This window comes from Artibeus jamaicensis, unplaced genomic scaffold (genome assembly GCF_021234435.1).
Source record: "Artibeus jamaicensis isolate MK-2021 breed Jamaican fruit bat unplaced genomic scaffold, CSHL_Jam_final contig_387, whole genome shotgun sequence".
NCBI classification, from domain to species: Eukaryota; Metazoa; Chordata; class Mammalia; order Chiroptera; family Phyllostomidae; genus Artibeus; species Artibeus jamaicensis.
In genome coordinates this window covers 5,604,825-5,622,581 of record NW_026521812.1, presented here as the reverse complement: position 1 = coordinate 5,622,581, position 17,757 = coordinate 5,604,825, and positions in this window count along the sequence as shown.

Genomic DNA, 17,757 nt, shown 5'->3' with positions numbered 1-17,757 from the left:
GTGAAAAACATTGGATAAGATATTATAAAATATCCACTTGAAAGCATCAGAGACTTACCAAGGTGAATATGGATGAGGGGGCCAAGATCCCTCCCCCCAAAAATACATAATGTGAGCCCAGCATTCAGCTGGCTTTACCTCTCACAGTGTTTGCCAATTCTGGAGCATCGAGAAGCTGTGAAACAGAACTTCTACTGGTCTTAGGAGACCGGAGTTTCAAAAAATGAATTCAGAATCTACTGTGGAGGACAGACCCAGTTTTCATTTTGGATCTAAGAAATGCTCATGCTGGGAGCAGAAGGAAGCAGAGATGAGAAGCCCTGACAATGGAGCTTGGCTGAAACAGTTCAACCTGTGATAAGAGAACAGTGATTTCTCCCCACTCTAATTGGTTACCAGGGGAAATTTTTAATACCCAATATCCGACATTCAGTAACAGGAAATAAGATGAAATGACTAAATACTATGAGACAAAAACAAAAAATACAAAGTGACCCATAAAAGACCTAAATTCAGAGTACTCTGACACAAAATTTAAAGTATCTAAGGAGTTCAAAAAATTCAGTAGAAGGCTAGAAACCTCTATTTAAAAATCAAAGGGAAATTGTGAAACTGAAAGTTTTAATAACTAAAATTAATGACTTAATATATAGATTAATGATATATAAGTTGAAGGAGGTAGTATTGACCTCTGGTGATGTGGAGAACAGGGAGTCCTCTAGGATTCTCATTATATTCTCTTCCTTTCACCGGGTTACATGGATGTATTTACTTGATAAGAAGCTCTCAAGCCATAGATACATGATTTGTGTTCTGTTATGTATGAGTTAACTGATGAGACTTGTTCATTAAAACTTGTGACCCCCCCCACAGAAACATTAAAATTCTTGGAGGGATGTGGCGTTTCAGGAAGCTGAACTCCTACAGGTGGAACCAACACAAAAAGAAAAGTAGATAAAATTTTCGGGAGAAAAGGGTTAGACTCTTAAATGACTTCCTCTGAACTGAGGAATGACTGCCTCTGTTCAGCTTCCTCGTGAACGTCCACGGGATGTTCAACACTCATCGGTTCTTACACTTCTCCCATTTGTTAGGTGTTTGACCAAAAGAGTCAGTTGTGCTTGCTACCAAACCTGAAACTAAAACTTGTAGTCATCCCTTTCTAACAAAATTTAGTTAAATATGATAAACTGATGACAGTTGAGTACAAAATAAGAATTGTTTCTGGGAAAGTTGAATGCTTCTCCAGTAAAGGCGAGTCAGTAGAACAGAATAGCTGACTGCACAATGCAGAAGAAGGTCATGAGGAACACCGGTTTGTATGCACACACTGCTCACACACTCAATGAGAAGGATGCGGCACCCACACACAAATATGTGCATGATGGAGGTAACTTAATGACTGGTACTTCATAGACTTGTTCTGAGAACCAAGTTAGGCAATATATATACATGGTAGTGATTATTATGAGTCATTGATATAAAAAAGCCAGAATTTGGATTCAAGTTCTTATACAGAAATAGCTACATTTCATAAGGGTTCTTTCTTTAAATTCTACTATAAAATAATATGCTGATTTAGCTGAAAACTTCTGCTCTCCCCCAAATGGCCACACTCTGGACATATGGAAATCAAGTGGACCCCTAGTAATCAAGGTAAATGTTTCCAAATTATATGGATTAATAACATTTAAGCTCATTTTCTGTGCTAGACAGGAACAGTCATAGAAAATTAAGAGATTGTTCTACTTGACCAGTGAGTTAACCCTCACCTAAGCAGGTAAAACACATGTGTCTTTCAATTCCCATGAGACATAAATAATTCTTTCCCCTCCAGAATGTTTTGTACAACTGGAATGGCAACAAAGGCTACCTAATTGTTTGATTTGTGTTTGGATGTGTTAAGCTCTTCCTAAATGTTTATTGAATGCTGAATAAATGTGCTAATTTGATTAAAGGGTTGTGATGAAAGATGGAAATTTTCCCTCCGAGGCCTTCCGGATTGGGTTAAGTGGTCACGTCGGAAGGAGTTCGGGCCACCTTCCATGAGGTCAGCAGTAGGGCCTAGTACGGTTATTGCAGCCTTTTCCACACTTCTGCCTCTAGAACTAACAGCGCTAAACTTGTGATAAACATCAGAGCTTTGTGTGCTAGAAGTAATCCTTTTTCTCTTACTCTCCCTTGAATTCTATAATCCATTCATTTAGGGCATTTTAAGTTCTGAGAAAATGGATTCAAAGCCTGACTCACCACTTTTGTTCTGGCTCCCAGCTGCTAAATAACCCTCCAATCAGTAGGTAAAAGGGAAGTTCCACTTAATAATCAGGCTTCTTCAGACTCCTGCTGTAAAGAAATCAGGCTGCTGGAAGGGTTCTAAAGCATGGCATCCGGGCATACCACAGCTGGTCCAGGTGCAGCAGGCACACAGCCTCGGGAACCGGTAGCCAACCTCTCTCTCCACCATTGGGAGGAGCAGGCAGCCATTGGAGAAGGAATAATTACCCACGAATGACTCTCCCCTGCCATAGAGACAGAGGCCGACCCCCACCCCATCACACTAGGTACAGATCCCAAACCCTCACTGTGCCTAACAGTCCACATCACTGTGGCCTCCCAGCTCTCTTCCTGGCTTTACCACTCCAGCCACACCGGCCCCGGTGTTGCTCAGAGGAGGCAACTCATATCTGCCTCTGCCTTGTCCCTCGCTGTCCTCCTTACCTGGCAGTGTCTTACCATGGCTGTGCATGGCTCACTTCCTCGCTTTTATCAAGTCTCCTTTTTGACACTATTTCTCAGAGGCTTTCCCTGACCCCCCTTCTTAATGTAGCTTACAGCACCCTGTTCTCATCACTCTATTTCCTTGTCCTGCTGTACTTCAGTGCATCTATCCCTGACTGGTGTATAGATTTTTATCTGTCTATTTGCTTATTTTCTGGGTCCCCAACTGGAGCTGTTCCCCAGCACCTTGAATATTTAGTAGGTGCTGCACAGATATTTCTAGAATAAATGAGCATTATTTTATTAGCTTTTAATCTTTGTTTGTGTGCATCAGGTAGTGTTTGTCATATAAACAGAAGCCTAATAGTGTGACTTTAAAAAGCTGGGTTCTGGGAAAGTTTTGAAACCTAACCTTGGGCCATCAGAACTGACACCACAAAAGTTGAGCCTCTGCCACTTCAAAACTACACAAGGAAATGACTATGTATTACTTTTTTATGGCTGCCACAACAAATTACCCTGAACTAGGAGGCTCATACAACAGAAATGTATTCCCTCACAGTTTTGGAGGCTGGAAGTTCAAAGCCAAGGTGTTGGCAGGGCCATGCTCCCACTGGCACTCTGGGGAAGGACCCTTTCTTTGCCTTTTCCAGTCTCTGGTGGCTGCTGACATTCCTTGACTCCACTCTCTGCCTCTATCTTCATATCGCCTTCTCCTGTGTGTCTGTCCCTCTCCTGTTAGGACACTTGTTTCTGGATCGAGGGCCCACCTGGATAAACCAGGATGATCCCATCATCTTAAAGCCCCATATTTAATGACAGCTGCAAAAACTCTTTTTCCAAAAAGGCAATATTCACAGGTTCTAGGAACAGGACCTGGGCATTTTTTAAGGAACCACTACAGATAATAAAACTAAAAATCTGAGCTCAAGGTTTCTGATTTATAGTTAAACTTACTTAGTCTATGATTTCCATGTAGATGACACCACACAGATATAATTTGGCATTGGAACAATTAAGGATAAACCTAAACTGACTTTCCAGTATGCGAACTAAACCACCATTCCAAATGAAACCAGGACTTCTGGCAACAACCCAGAATGGGGAAGAGACAAGGGACGATCCTACCCCACAGTTTTCGGAAGCACGGCCTTGCTGATGGCTTCGTTTCAGACTTCGAGCCTCCAGAACTGCGAGACAACAGATGTCTGTCGTTTCAGGCTTCCAGTCCGGGGGGCTGTGTTATGGCGACCGTGGCAGACAGATACTAGTCCTGAACTGCAGCATCTCCTTTCCTCCAGCACGCAGAACTTTCTCATCCTGCCCTCTTCTTGCTGCCATCTGGGCTTCAGTCTCAGCACTTTGGTGAGACGTAGGATAATGCAACAGAAAGCTGATTATTTGTTTGAAGCTCCAGGGAAGACTTTAGGAGAATTGCTGCACAATTTTGAGTGAAGGCATGAGTAGTAGCTCAAGACAAAGGCTTATTTGTATAATCTCAAGTTGGCTGGTAAACATGTTAGTTCATATCAGGAAGGTGCATAATTATTTATTTAAACATGAAGATTTAAGATGATTTAAGAAGACGGGAATTCTGTTGTGAGAATAATTGGGCTAAGTCTGAAGTAATAACCTCATGAATTTTCCCGTCTTCTTCATCTTTCTCCTTCTCTTTTGGTATGCCACCCGATTTCCAGAAAGGGCTCCATTTTTGTTCCTGCATGAGTGGTATGTCCCACCTGTAGGGACAGAGAGCAGAAGGAGCCACCGTAATCCCCAGGATGCCGCAGCAGGCTGGGCCCTGTCGTGGGAGGTCTGAAGGCTGCCTGTGTCTCTGGCTGAGGAAGGTGCCTCTCGGTGTGTGGTGCTGTTATGGGATCTCCTCACCATTTTAATACTGTTAGATGGGGAAAATGTCTGCATGAAGTGTCATTGGTGGTTTGACACTATTTTTAACTACAGGAAGGAAATTCTCTATAACATATCCATAGTTGATATTTGCTCATCTAACATAAGCATGTTTTCTGATTTCCATTCTATGTGAAAGTAAGATGACAATTTCAATTATTAGAAAAGGAATTGCATTCCCAGAAAATAGATGCACTTTGCCACAGGCCTTATTTCAAATGCATTAATAATACTTGCATCTCTTGCACTCTGTAGAGTTGGTGAGGATGGATTTTTTTCCTTAGAGGACTTGCCTGAGGTGTCCCACAGCACACAGCGGGATGGCTGGCTGCGCACTCTGTCTTTGCATAACACCTGTCCTGAAAGCTTAGCAAGATGAAAGCTCAGCACTGTGCACGAACTCCAGTGGTCAAACAGTAAGTGGTACCCCAACTCATGTGAGTAAAAAAAAAATCATACAAAGTTCCCGAGATGAGTGTTGTCAAGTACGTATGCAGGACACCTCTTGCTTGTGAGACCAGTGCTCCATCATACTCCCAAGAGACATTTTTTCCATGACCTTCCTTAAGTAGCGACCAAGCAGCATTGGGTCAAGGTCACACTCTGGTGCCTAGTGCTGCAAACTATCTCACCTGAAAGTGTCCACTACTTTCTTGAGCAAATTAGACATAACAAACCCAGCTCCTATCTGATTTTCCTCAAGTGCCAGCATTCACAATAAAGAAAAATAAATTCACTTTAACTTTTTTCTTCTAAAAATTACCATATTGTAATAATATTTTCCATTGTCAGTGTACAATATTTTAGGTTACATAATTTTAATTTAATTTGATTTTTAAATTATTTTTATTGACTATGCTATTATAGTTGTCCCAATTTTCCCCCTTTGTCCCTCTAATTTTAATTTTAGATTAAATTAAGTCTTTGAAGGCCACTCTGATGACGTACTTTCCAAGCACGGTAGTGTTTCTATGGGGAAATGTGTTCATAGTTCCAAACTATTGAGCTATTAGAATTGGACTTTTGATTTTTAATCTCTTTATAGTTTGGAAAAAATACACACACACCCCACCAGATAAATGTTTTACTTCAGTACCAGAATGCAAATTATGTTACTGTCTTTCACTCTTTAAAAAAATGTAATACTTTCCAAATTTTCCTCTTGCTCTAATGGTGGGAAATGCAATCTCACTCATTACTAGGATTCCCTTCCCTCCACTTCCATCAAGGTTATTCGGTCTAATCTTCAATGACAAAGACCTCGTCCTTGGTCTTCGTGGTCACTGCTGATTGTAGCGGCTGCACATAGAAGCCAAATGGCTCTGCTGGTCTTATCAGCAAGGGGGCAGAGGTGTTTCTGCCAAGGATCAAGGTTCACTCCCAGGTCTGGCCTGTCTAGGTGCACCAGACAGATACTCCCTCTCCAGCAGCCCTGCCATCTCCCAGAATGCTGCGAGAACTGTTTTCTCCTGTTCTCCCAGCATGCCATGCCACCTGTCCCTCTATCAGACCCCCACCTGCTTTCCCTGGCAGAGTAAGCTCGGTCAGTTCAGGGCTCTGTGCACCCCCACACCCAACCCCAAGCATGGAGACCTCCACCCACCCCCACTCTCTCCATAAAGCAGACATTTAAAAGATCTTTTAATTTTGTGCTCGTAGTAAAGGAGCCCACAGATCTCCTACACTTAAATCCTCATTTGTCCCCAAGGCAGAGACTTAGGGGGAAAGACAGATGCTCCTCATTCTTTCTAACTCTTACAGAGGCAAACACAATAGAAAGTAAGGAAAAGTAGCAAAGAAAACAAACAAAATGCCCCACAAGATTAACATTTGAACACAATGCCCTTCAACAATGTACGTATACATATATGTGATTGAACTCTGATTTTCTTAATCTTGTTAGATGTCTTCCACACTCTGAGCAGTTAAACATCATACTTCATGAAACTGTGCCATTGCATCTGAAAAGACTATTAGTAGATGCTTTTTGGATTGTATTTTGTGTGACTCTAAAGATATATATACAGAGCCCAGCAGAAGCAAGGCCTGCTTGAGTGTGGTTGGTAGGGTAATAATGTGGGTGTAATAATTTATAGTTTTGACTTGAACATTTCACCTAAAATGTCATATAGTGTGCTTGACTGCAATATTGTTGTGTTACAGAATTACCTGCATATGACTGTGTAATAAAAAAGGGCCTTATTCAAGCCAGGCCTTATATATATATATATATATATATTTCTGATTTTTTAATTGGGATTATTTCATAAAGGCTTCACCCTATGTAATATATACACTCAACTCCAAAATATTTGAAAGTAATTTTTGAGGAGAGAGGCACGATTGGCAGGCACAGTGGCAGCTGCTCTTAGGTGACGGTCCCCGTGGGAAGGGAGCGACCCGGAGCTGGCTTTTCTTTGCCTTGCCTCTCTCTGGAGTCATTAGCATAGTTGGAAGAGTTAAACAGCCATGAGGAACAAATCTATCACTTATTTTTCTCCAAGAAGAATTATTTTAGGATAAGGATATGAATGTTGAAAAATGCATTCCAAGTTTGAATACATTTTTACAATGCCTTTTTTCCTTTTTTTAAAAAATGGAATATCAGCTATGTTATTGGTTGCAGCTGGTAGAGCAGTGGGTGAGTCAGTGTCTGAACAAGTGTGGGATGAGGGGACTTGCACCTGCATCATCCCAGGTCCTCACGAGGATCAACTTAATCCTCACCGCAGCTCTGGAGGATTGAGCTAATCACATGTGACGAAGGGCAGGCTGAAGCCCAGGGCCCTTTGTGAATTTACCACCCTTGTGTGTGAATTCACCACCCACACCTGAGCACCCTGGGGGGCTGGGGAAAGTCTATGTCTCCTGCACAGCCTCTGGGGGCTGAAAGGCACCGGAAGAGTGTGACATACTGAGACCCAAAACATTAGTGGGAGTGGGAAGGGGAGTGTAGATTAATGAGCAAGGTTCAGTGAGTCTTGGCATTTTAAAAATAAGTAAAATAGACAAGAGACAGAGCTACAGCTCTGTCCATCTGGTGTAGTAAGCATAGGAATTATTTTAAGAAACTTCTGTGTCATGCATTCACACAGAAACAAAAGCATTCAAAGGCCTTTGTCAAGTCCTGAAAACCAAATGCCTTTTTCTTGGTAGAAAATTTTCCTAGCTTTGATAACAAATAATAAAATTCATAACAAAGAATATAACCTTTAAGAATCTATTTCTCATTTACTAATGAGCACCTAGGTTGCTTCCAACTCTTGGCTATTGTAAATTGTGCTGCTATGAACATTGGGGTGCATAGGTTTTTTTGGATTGGTGTTTTAGGGATCTTAGGATATAATCCCAGCAGTGGAATTGATGGGTCAAAAGGCAGGTCCATTTTTAATTTTCTGAGAAAATTCCATATTGTTTTCCACAGTGGTTGTACCAGTCTTCAACCCCACCAACAATGGATTAGGGTCCCCTCTTCTCCACAACCTCTCCAACATTTGTTTGTTGTTTTGTTTATGATGGCCATGCTGACCGGTGTAAAGTGGTATCTCATTGTGGTTTTACTTTGCATCTCTCTGATAGCTAGTGATATTGAGCATCTTTTCATGTGTCTCTGGATCTTCTGTATGTCCTCCTTGGAGAAATTGCACAATGGAATTCTATGCAGCAGAAAGAAAGAAGGAGCTCCTATCCTTTGCCAAAGCATGGATGGATCTGGAAAGCATTATGCCAAGTGAAATAAGCCAGGCGGTGAAAGACAAATACCATATGGTCTCACCTTTAACAGGAAGCTAAACAACAAAACAAACAAGCAAGCAAAATAAAAACAAAGACACTGAAATAGAGAACAGGAGGACAGTGACCAGAGGGCAGAGGGGAGGGAATTTCTGAGGAAAAAGGGGAAGGATTTACAGGAACTAGTATAAAGGACACATGGACAACAACTAAGGGGGGTGGAAATGGGAGGGAGGTGGGGAGCACTGGGAGGGTGGGCTGGAATGGGAGTAAAATACAAAAAAACTTTACTTGAACAATAATTAAATTTAAAAAAATAATGTATTTCTCCACCCTAGCTGGTGTAGCTAAGTGGATTGAAGGCAGGTCTGTGAACCAAAGGGTCACTGGTACAATTCCCAGTCAGGGTTCATGCCTGGGTTGTGGGCCAGGACCCCAGTTGCGGGGCACATGAAGGGCAATCGCACATTGATGTTTCTCTTACTCTCTTTCTCCTTACCTTCCCCTCTCCTTAAAAAATAAATAAAATATTAAAAAAAGAATGTATTTTTTAGTTATTTCAATTCATTTTGGACCATCGGTCTTTTAAGAAAAAATATATTAGGGTATGTTCAGAATATGGTGAAGGAGGTAGAGAAAATGAGAAACCCATGCTGTGCTCTGTCCTTACCTGTCATATGTCAGGACAACAGACATCGTGAGAGAACTTTGGGCACATATTTCCTATGCACCATGATATCTTCAGGCTACAGTGTTATATCAGCAACAATTATGCTGTAATTGTTGCTGTTGATGCAAGTACTTCAGCAGCTGAAACAAACAAAATATTTGAAATCTATCCAAATCATAAATCTTGGGTAAAAATTCCTCCTTGAGAATACGTTACCAAAGAGTGTGTCCTGGATTTCATTGCCCTGGACCCAAATCTGGGTCAGTGAATCTACTCCGAGGGGCCATTTTTTGAGCAGCGCAGTGAGGTCACCAGTGCGGAAAGGGGTCCCCAGGCAGCTGACTACAAGAATGACTGATCTTCCAGTGAACTCAAACTCTAAAATTGACTATGACTAATCATCATCATCATCATCACATAATGATTTAATATTAAATTATCTGATAGAATTTTATATTCATCCTCTTAGATGAGTCCATTGCATGGTACCAATAGCTTCTGACAATGTGCTGACAACAAAAATTTTAATTTTTAGGAATTTTGGCACTGATCCAAAACTTCTGTGTAGTGGGGAGGGGTGAGGGAGGTGTAGCTGGAACGACAGACAGACTTAAATGGTAAAGGGGGTAGGGAAGAAGAGTGGGTGAGGAGACTGCACTGGAGGAGACAGACAGGTTTCAGGCTGGAGCTTGGGGCACCAGGTAGGAATGGTGCTGGGTCAGTGTGGACAGTGGAAACTGGCCGTTTGTGTGCGAATGCACTCCAGGGACAGGAAGCAAAGGGGTGTGGCAGAAGGGGTGCAGTTAGTAGGGGACCTGAGCTGGCAGGGCTGGGAGACCAAGCACAAAGTGGGAGGAAGACCTGATCAGGTTGAGACAGATGAGACAATTGTCTCACAACAGGGACAGAGCCAATGGAAGAGTAAGCTGGGTCCAGAGAGAAAAGTCAAGGTAGGGTAGGATAATGGCCAAAGACAGGCAGATGGAGGACCAGGGTGAATATCAACAAGTGGGGGAGGGACACAACAACATATAGGGGTTGAGGGGAGGCTTGGAGTCCTCAGGTTTAGAGAGGGAATAAGACAATGGGACTAATGAAAGAAAGAAGGGGTGGGACTCAAGAGAGCCCGGATGCCCAAGAATGGAGGAACTAAAGACTTGGCGTGGAGTGAGTGCATGATAAATTGGGGCAAAGAGTTAAAGGTGGCGGAAGAGAGAGTGGTGAAGAGAAAAGGGGCCTTGGAAGAGGAGTGAGTGGGAGGGTAGAAAGAACGGAGTAAAACGATGAGGGAGGTGGTAGAAAGTGAGAAGAGGGAAGGAAGGGATATAAAATTAAGAAAGAAGGACTCAGCGAGAGATTAATAGAGACAACGTGTTCAGGGAGTGTGTGCAAATGGAGAGGAGGATGGGACAGGAGATGCGGACAGAGGGAAAGAAAACCTGGAGGACAGAGTGGGGCATGTAGAGAGCTTCTGCCTTAGCTCCCTCCCTGGAATAAAGAGGAGAGGCCTGGCCTCAGGCAAGGCACAAAGGCGGTGATGGAGGCCCTGGGGGCAGGGGGAGGGGGAGGGGGAATGGAAATGGCTAACCCGGGAGCTTAAAGCTTCAGTTAATCATGAAAGATATATACTAAGTTCTAGAAATCAGCTGTACAACATTGTATCCATGATTAACCACACTATATTGTACATGCAAAAATTTGTTAAGAGGGTAAATCTAGTAAGTGTCCTTACTGCAATAAAATAAAATTGAAGAAGAGAAAGAAAGAAGAATTGCGGAGGAGATGTAGACACAGAGGGAAAAATGGAGAAACGGGAAAGGGAGTAACAGAGACGGGGGTGTAACACAGAGTTAAGGCCCGAAGTCCCTTCCTCTGGAAAATCCACAGAAACCCCAGGCCTCCGTGGAGGAGCAGAGGCTGCGATGGCCGACATCAGAGAGAGGCGGAGGCAGGGAGAGGGCAGGACATGGACAGAGCGGCAGCAAACATCCGGGGAGGGGCTGATGGTGTGGAGCTGTGCGAGGCCCACAGGGTTAGCAGTGGTGAAGGGGCAAATCGGGGACAACATAACTGCCTTGTTCTCAGAGTGGCGGGAGATCAGTAACCAAAGGGGTCGGTCCAGCAGGGACACAGGCCCATCCCCACCCCATCCAAACCCTACGCCAAGAGATTGGACCAAACTCTAGCATGACCTCCAGTACAGAAGTCGTGCTGTCGTAGGAGGGCTGCGGCCCCCGACCCAGCCCGCCACCCCACTGCCCCCATTAGGAAGCTCACTGCCGCCAGGGTAATTCACTGTTTGTTCCAGCCAACGCCTGAGGGCAGGCCCCTGACTTCCCTCAGAGCAAAATGCCTTTTTTCCTTTGAAAATCAACTTCCTTCGGTGTTTTTTTTTTTTTCCTCTCTGTAGAGCTGTTGATGATAAATCCTGCCTTTGGCCAGCTTTGCCTGTGTTGGAGGTGCTGATGCAGTTTCCTTTTTTTAGTTCTTTTAGGGAATTGAGCTCATTTAAATTTTACTATTTAAAAAAAAACCCACCCCCAAACAGTGCTGTTTCATGTTGGTGGAATAATTCACGAGTGCGCAGATGGGAGCGCACATACAGCTACGGAGGGAGCGTCCCTCCACACCCGCGTCCTTCTGCTGGACGTTCCCCGCGCGGCCCCACGAAGGCTGAAGCGCTCCACGGGAGGAATCCACGGCAGTGTCTTCTCCACTAACACACCACATGCACGCGGATTTACTAGAGACTCCCGAGCACAGTGCTGTGTTTCCAAAATCTTACAAAACAATGCCAGAGTAATCAGCATTCAGGCATTGTAATGGAAAATGAACGCCCTGTCAAAAACTTGTGCTCCTCATTCTGAGTTTGTCTGAAAAACATTAAAAAATGCAATTACTGCTCTACCCCATTCGAGACCATGAACAGAAATATAGAACTCAAGCCACCACCGTGTTTGGCTGAGACCTCGGCCCAGGCCTCCTGCGGAGCAGTGGGGGTGGGGTGGGGCCCTGGGGACTCAGGGGAATTCAACCTGTACTCAGCTTCCAGAGTCTTTATCTCACCTTCGTGGACCCTGCGAAAATTACTTCCAGAGTCTGTGTCTCTGCTTGTGTTGAAGGTGAGGAGGATGTCAGCCTCCTCCTAAGACAGTGTGGGGTAAATAGCAAATGCATATAATTGGAGATGCATCACTAGTACCACGTGGAGAGCCAAGGGGATGCCAAATGGTAACCCTACCCAGGGTGAATGGAAGCTGTAATGACGAATAGCCTGCTGCGTCTCTGAATCTACCCTGCAGCCCCGCTACGGCGTGGAAGTTCTTTGAAGGCTTTGCCATGGTCTACAGGGCACGAATAACTCATTTGAGTCCTAAACCAATGAAATGTTAACATTTACACGTTTGGGCATTTCTACACGAATTTGGGAGAATATGTCTACTTCTAGTTTAGCCTAAAACTCTAGAGGCCTAAACGTCCACCACTGCCCAGCCCGGTGCTCCGGGAGCCGGCTGCGAGGAGGGCCATTTCTCCCGGGAAGGTACCACCTGCTGGTGACTGTGGGGCGGCAGTGCTTCCTGACACTGATGGGAATTCCGATTCCCTGCCGCGTCTTTGGGTTGGGTCTCATTCTACTGCTCTCTGAAGCAACAAAATCAGCCTTCTTCCACATGACAGAACTTCACAGTTTCGATGTCAGATCTCCCATTTTTCTTGAGTTTTTATTTTCAGCAAAAATACTTGCCACTTCATTTGTTGTATGCCACGGTACTGATAGATAGCTCCTCAACATCAGTGCCAACTTCTTATAATCCAGTCTAACCTGTTATTGTTTCATTTCAAATGTCTTCTTCAAATGGGTCACTACCGTAGAGAAGGGTCTAATAGTTTCAAGCACAGTGAGACTCCTTCATTTAAACTGTAATCTAACAGACATTTATTGAGTGTTAGATTTTCAGGAGCAGTACTTCCAGGATACCGGAGTCTGCCTGCCCTTCTAGACCCTCATGGTCTCACTGCCCCGCCTTTTACCTGCCATACCTGCTACGTCCCCCAGCCTCACACCTGGCCCCCCTCGGGGCACCTCTTTGATCTCCACATTCCGTATTTCTGAACCCAGGCCACAGGTCTGGAATGTATTTTCATGTACAACTTCGTACAGCAGCATTGTCTTAAGGTGAAAACTAATCTGGGCTTTTAGAGCGTGCCAGCTTGCAGGAAAAATAGCAATTAGTACTCTTTTTCAGGATAAAAGCTCTCCTATAAAGAACTAGATAATAGACACACTCATGAGGCTCCACCCTGCAGAGCCACACATATAAAAATAGAGAAAACTCACACGAATGCCCTATTACATTCTTCCTATATTTGGTCCTTCATCATTTTTCATATTTTTTTCCCCAGCTGCCCCATGGGGAGAAAGAGAAAAGCAGGGAGGACACAGAAAATTGGCCTGTAATTGAACAAGAAAATGACTCTACTTCGGAGAGCCCTGAGGGGGTCAACACAGCACACACTAGAAATGGGACAACGAGTAAAACGGTGTCAACGCTCCGTGACCACAAGCTTCCAGAAGGTGCTTCACCGGGCAAGCTGGCAGCTATCAGGGTGTTGCCAAACACGTGCTGGAAACACATTTGTGTAACCGCTCTCACACAAGGATGCTGGATAAGCACAGATGTCTCAGCTGCTAACATTTCTGGGTATTAAATGTGCATGCACTGTGCTGCATTTTGCATGTCCTGCCCTTCTGTGATGCTCTTGGCCTGGTGCTGGAAGATAAGCTGGGGAAGCATATGCCCAACTCTTCCGAGGACCTTTATTCTATTCTTTGTTCATAGTTAAGTGGCATTTCTCTTCTAAAAACATCAAAGACGCAAGCCACTATTTTGGTGTCATCTTGTGTTATCCTATTTCCCCCCGCCCCCGTATTTTCTTTGCTGGAAAACCTCATAGGTCTGGCCCTCTTTGCCTCCGAAAAGAAGGGGCAGAATAAATTTGGAAATCCTGGTTTTTATTGTCTGAGTCCCAAGCCACGAGGGAGGAGAAAATTTGTGGGCCTGGGGAAAGTGGCCTTAATAAGCATGGTGGGTACATGACTTTGCAGGATGAGAAGTGTCGCCCGGGGCCCAAAGCTGAGGTGACACAGGTGGCATAGCTCGTGCCCTGCTTCCTGGGCATGCCGCCAGGGAAGCCACAAGACCTCTGAGGACCCTGGGTCCCCAAAGCAGAAGGGACCAAGTCTAGCAAGACCATGGAGACCAAGGCCTTGTGGGTTCTCTAACCAGGCTCACAAACCCAGTGTGTCTGGGTTCCCAGTGGGGAACATGAATGTGCAGTTTGGAGTGGGGAACATGAATGTGCAGTTTGGAGTGGGGAACATGAATGTGCAGTTTGGAGTGGGGAACATGAATGTGCAGTTTGGAGTGGGGAACATGAATGTGCAGTTTGGAGTGGGGAACACGAATGTGCAGTTTGGAGTGGGGAACATGAATGTGCAGTTTGGAGTGGCAGAACTGAGAGATGAGCAGGGTCGGAGCAATATGTACCCTGCCCGAAAGCGACCCGTTTCTGCATTTAAAACTGTGAGGGCAAAGGAAGCCCGTCTATCGAACTTGACAAGTGTTGGGCCAAGGTCCAGGGACCACACTGGGTGGAAAATGACTATCTTAGTAGTACCCAGTGCGGGCTGATTACTAAGGTCCAGGGCATACCCAATGCCTTGGGGCCACATAAGTCCCCAAACATTGCTGTTAACTCAGAGTGGAACGGGAGTGGTAAAACCTTGAAATGACCCAGGTTAACTACACATAGAAGTTTCAGGCTGAGCATTAAAATGGAGATTAATCTGAGTTCTAGAAATGTTCAGAAGTTCCATGCACACCTGCCTTTGTGGGCTGATGATACGCTCATCATCAGAAAGGTGTCTAGGACAGTAGTGACTTCACCGATGTGAACCTTGGTGCCACGAACAACCGTGTGTGCGATCTCAGGAAAGTCACTTAGCATTTCAAACCTCAGTTTCTCTGTCTTTTAAAGAAGAATGATAGCAATACCTCTTCAGAGGTGGCTGTGTTAAATGAGACAATGTAGCTCAAGGTCCTGGAACAATGTTTGACTCCTAACAAGCAAGCACTCAAATTGCAACTCTTGGTACTAAAAACACTGGTACTTTGTGGTTATTGCCTCACAGTTGTTGTGAGTAACTTTCTTGTGTCATTTGGTGTGACTACATTGGTTCTCTTGACCCTTAAGATGTGTTTCCAATCTGGCTCCTCTCGCTTGCATGTAAAAATACTCCTAGAGCCTCCCCTATACACCCTCTAGACCAGGGGTCCCCAACCTGTGGTCAAGGACCAGTACCTGTGGTCTGTGGACTGCTAGGAACCGGGCTGTGCAGCAGGAGGTGAGCGGGGCGGGGTGAGCACCCAAGTTTTGCTCTCATTACCACCTGAGCTCCCCTTCCTGCCTCCTGAAAAATTGTCTTCCACGAAATCTGTCTCTGGTGCCAAAATGTTTAGGGACCTCTGCTTTAGACATCATCTAACTTACTTAAATATATAGACTAGAAATCAGAAAAAAAATTTAGAAACTTTTATTTTCCATCCACCTTATTTGCATTTTCTGCTTAAAAGCTCGTAGAAGAAGAGCAAGAACCCCTCAGTGGCCATTGCTACCCACTCAGTGTCCTGTGCAGTGGGGGCTGCAGACCCGTCTTCAGCGGCAGCCGAGCGCTGCAGGCTCCGGGAGGAAACCACTGTATGTGTAGGCGTGGAGAGAGGAGCCTGTGACCTCAGGCTGAGGAGCAGGGAATTCAGGAGCTGGAGCTGTGCATTGACGCTGAAATTCCCCCTTGGTCACAGCCTTTTTAGCAGCAGCCTGCCCTTCATTTCAGTCTCTTCCAGACCTCTGTAGAAGTAGAGATCAGGCATGACCTCCCGTGGGTACTCAAGGAAGACAGTGCCATGCACATGTGGAACCTCCCTGGCCAGCACCCGCCACATCAGATGCACTGAGTGAGTCCACGTAGCTCAGAGGGGAGTCTGTTACAGGGAGCAATGGCGGTCGGCCCTGGGGTCAATAATGTCCAGAAGTCTCAGCTCCAGGGAGGCTGCCCGAATCTGGTTAGTGAACGTTCCAGGACAGAAGCGGTCAGCAACAGGGGTGACTCCAGTGGCAGCAGCAAACTTTGGCATGAGCCATGGGCCAGAATTCCCGGAGGATGTGACGCTGACACCAACCTGATTTTGAATGGGTGACAATGGCACTAGCTGCCAGCGGAAGCTTCTGCCAAGTTCTCTTCAGATTTATGATGCAGATGCTGTGACTCTTCCATTTGCAGATGTGCTGTTCCATTTGGAAGTCACGATTGGTGCCACCTAAGTGAGTTCTTGCTGTGAGGAATTCAAGGACATCCTCCTTCTTAATCTGCAGGACACTGAGGGCTCCAGACCTCACGACATTTTCCCTGTGAGTCGCAACCCAGAACATCTCCCTATGAACCCCTGTCTGGGTAGCTTGGAAGGGCCAGAAAAATGAACTGAAACTCAGTGAAGACACTTCTATGAGCAGCTAAGTCTCTGAGGTCCACATGTGCAGTCTTTAGGAATTCTAATCTGATTCAAGGCCAAAAGTTAGAGTACGCACAGAAGTAGAAGAATAGATGTCTTTAGATGGCACTTCTTGCACCTGGATTTCTCGGTTGCTGTAACTTCTGCTCCTGAAATTTCGTGTTTAGTTTTCTATTCAAACCCTTCACAGTGGTGCAGAAAGTCACACAATGCACAGATCTTCAGATGGACATTTAGTTTTGCCTGGCAATTCTGGGTTTCCCTGGTTACCTTCCTCTTTTTCCATTACTTGATTCTATGGCTCTCAGTAGATGAGCCTGTTTTCTACTTGCTCTAGATTTCCCCCTCCTGCCTCCTTGGCCGCCATCCTCCATTAGTTAGCCCCCCTTGCACCTGCATCTGCAGCATGTCCCTTTAGGTTCCTCCTCCTCATTATTTAAACTTGATCGCAGAGTTGCTTTATTTAAAGAAACAGACAAAGAATAAAGAAATGAAACTCACTCAATCCCAGGTCTTCCTTCAGCCGCCTTGCTATCTCTCCCTTTCAGGAAGGAAGCATCTCGAAAATGCTGCGTCCGCTCCTCCGGACACTTCCGCAGCTGCCAGCCCTCACACCGCCAGAGCCTGATGTATCTGATGGAGCAGAAGCTGCTCCTTCTTCACAAATCCAATGGCAAGTTTTGAGTCCTCACTTCTGTCCAGCGGTGTCTTTGACCACTGCCCTTTGGTGGTCCTCTCACCTGCCCAGAGCTTCTTCCATGTCTTCTCTGAGAACTTCTCCCTGCCCATCCTTTATTTATCTATGTTTTTATTATTAAAGATTTTATTTATTTATTTTTTAGAGAGAAGGGAAGGGAGGGAGAAAGAGAGGGAGAAAAATACTAATGTGTGAGAGAAACTTGGATCGGTTGCCTCTCACACCCCCACAGGGGATCTGACCAGCAACCCAGGCATGTGCCCTGACTGGGAATTGAACCAGCAACCCTTTGATTTGCAATATGATGCTTAATCCACTGAGCCGCATAAGACAGGGCTACCACGTACATTTTAAAAGGGTCTTTCTTGGGGCCTCTTCTCTCACTCTTCATTCTCACCGTAAGTGATGCATCCAATCCTGTATCTTCAATTACCACTAAAAAAAATCTATTACTATGGTTG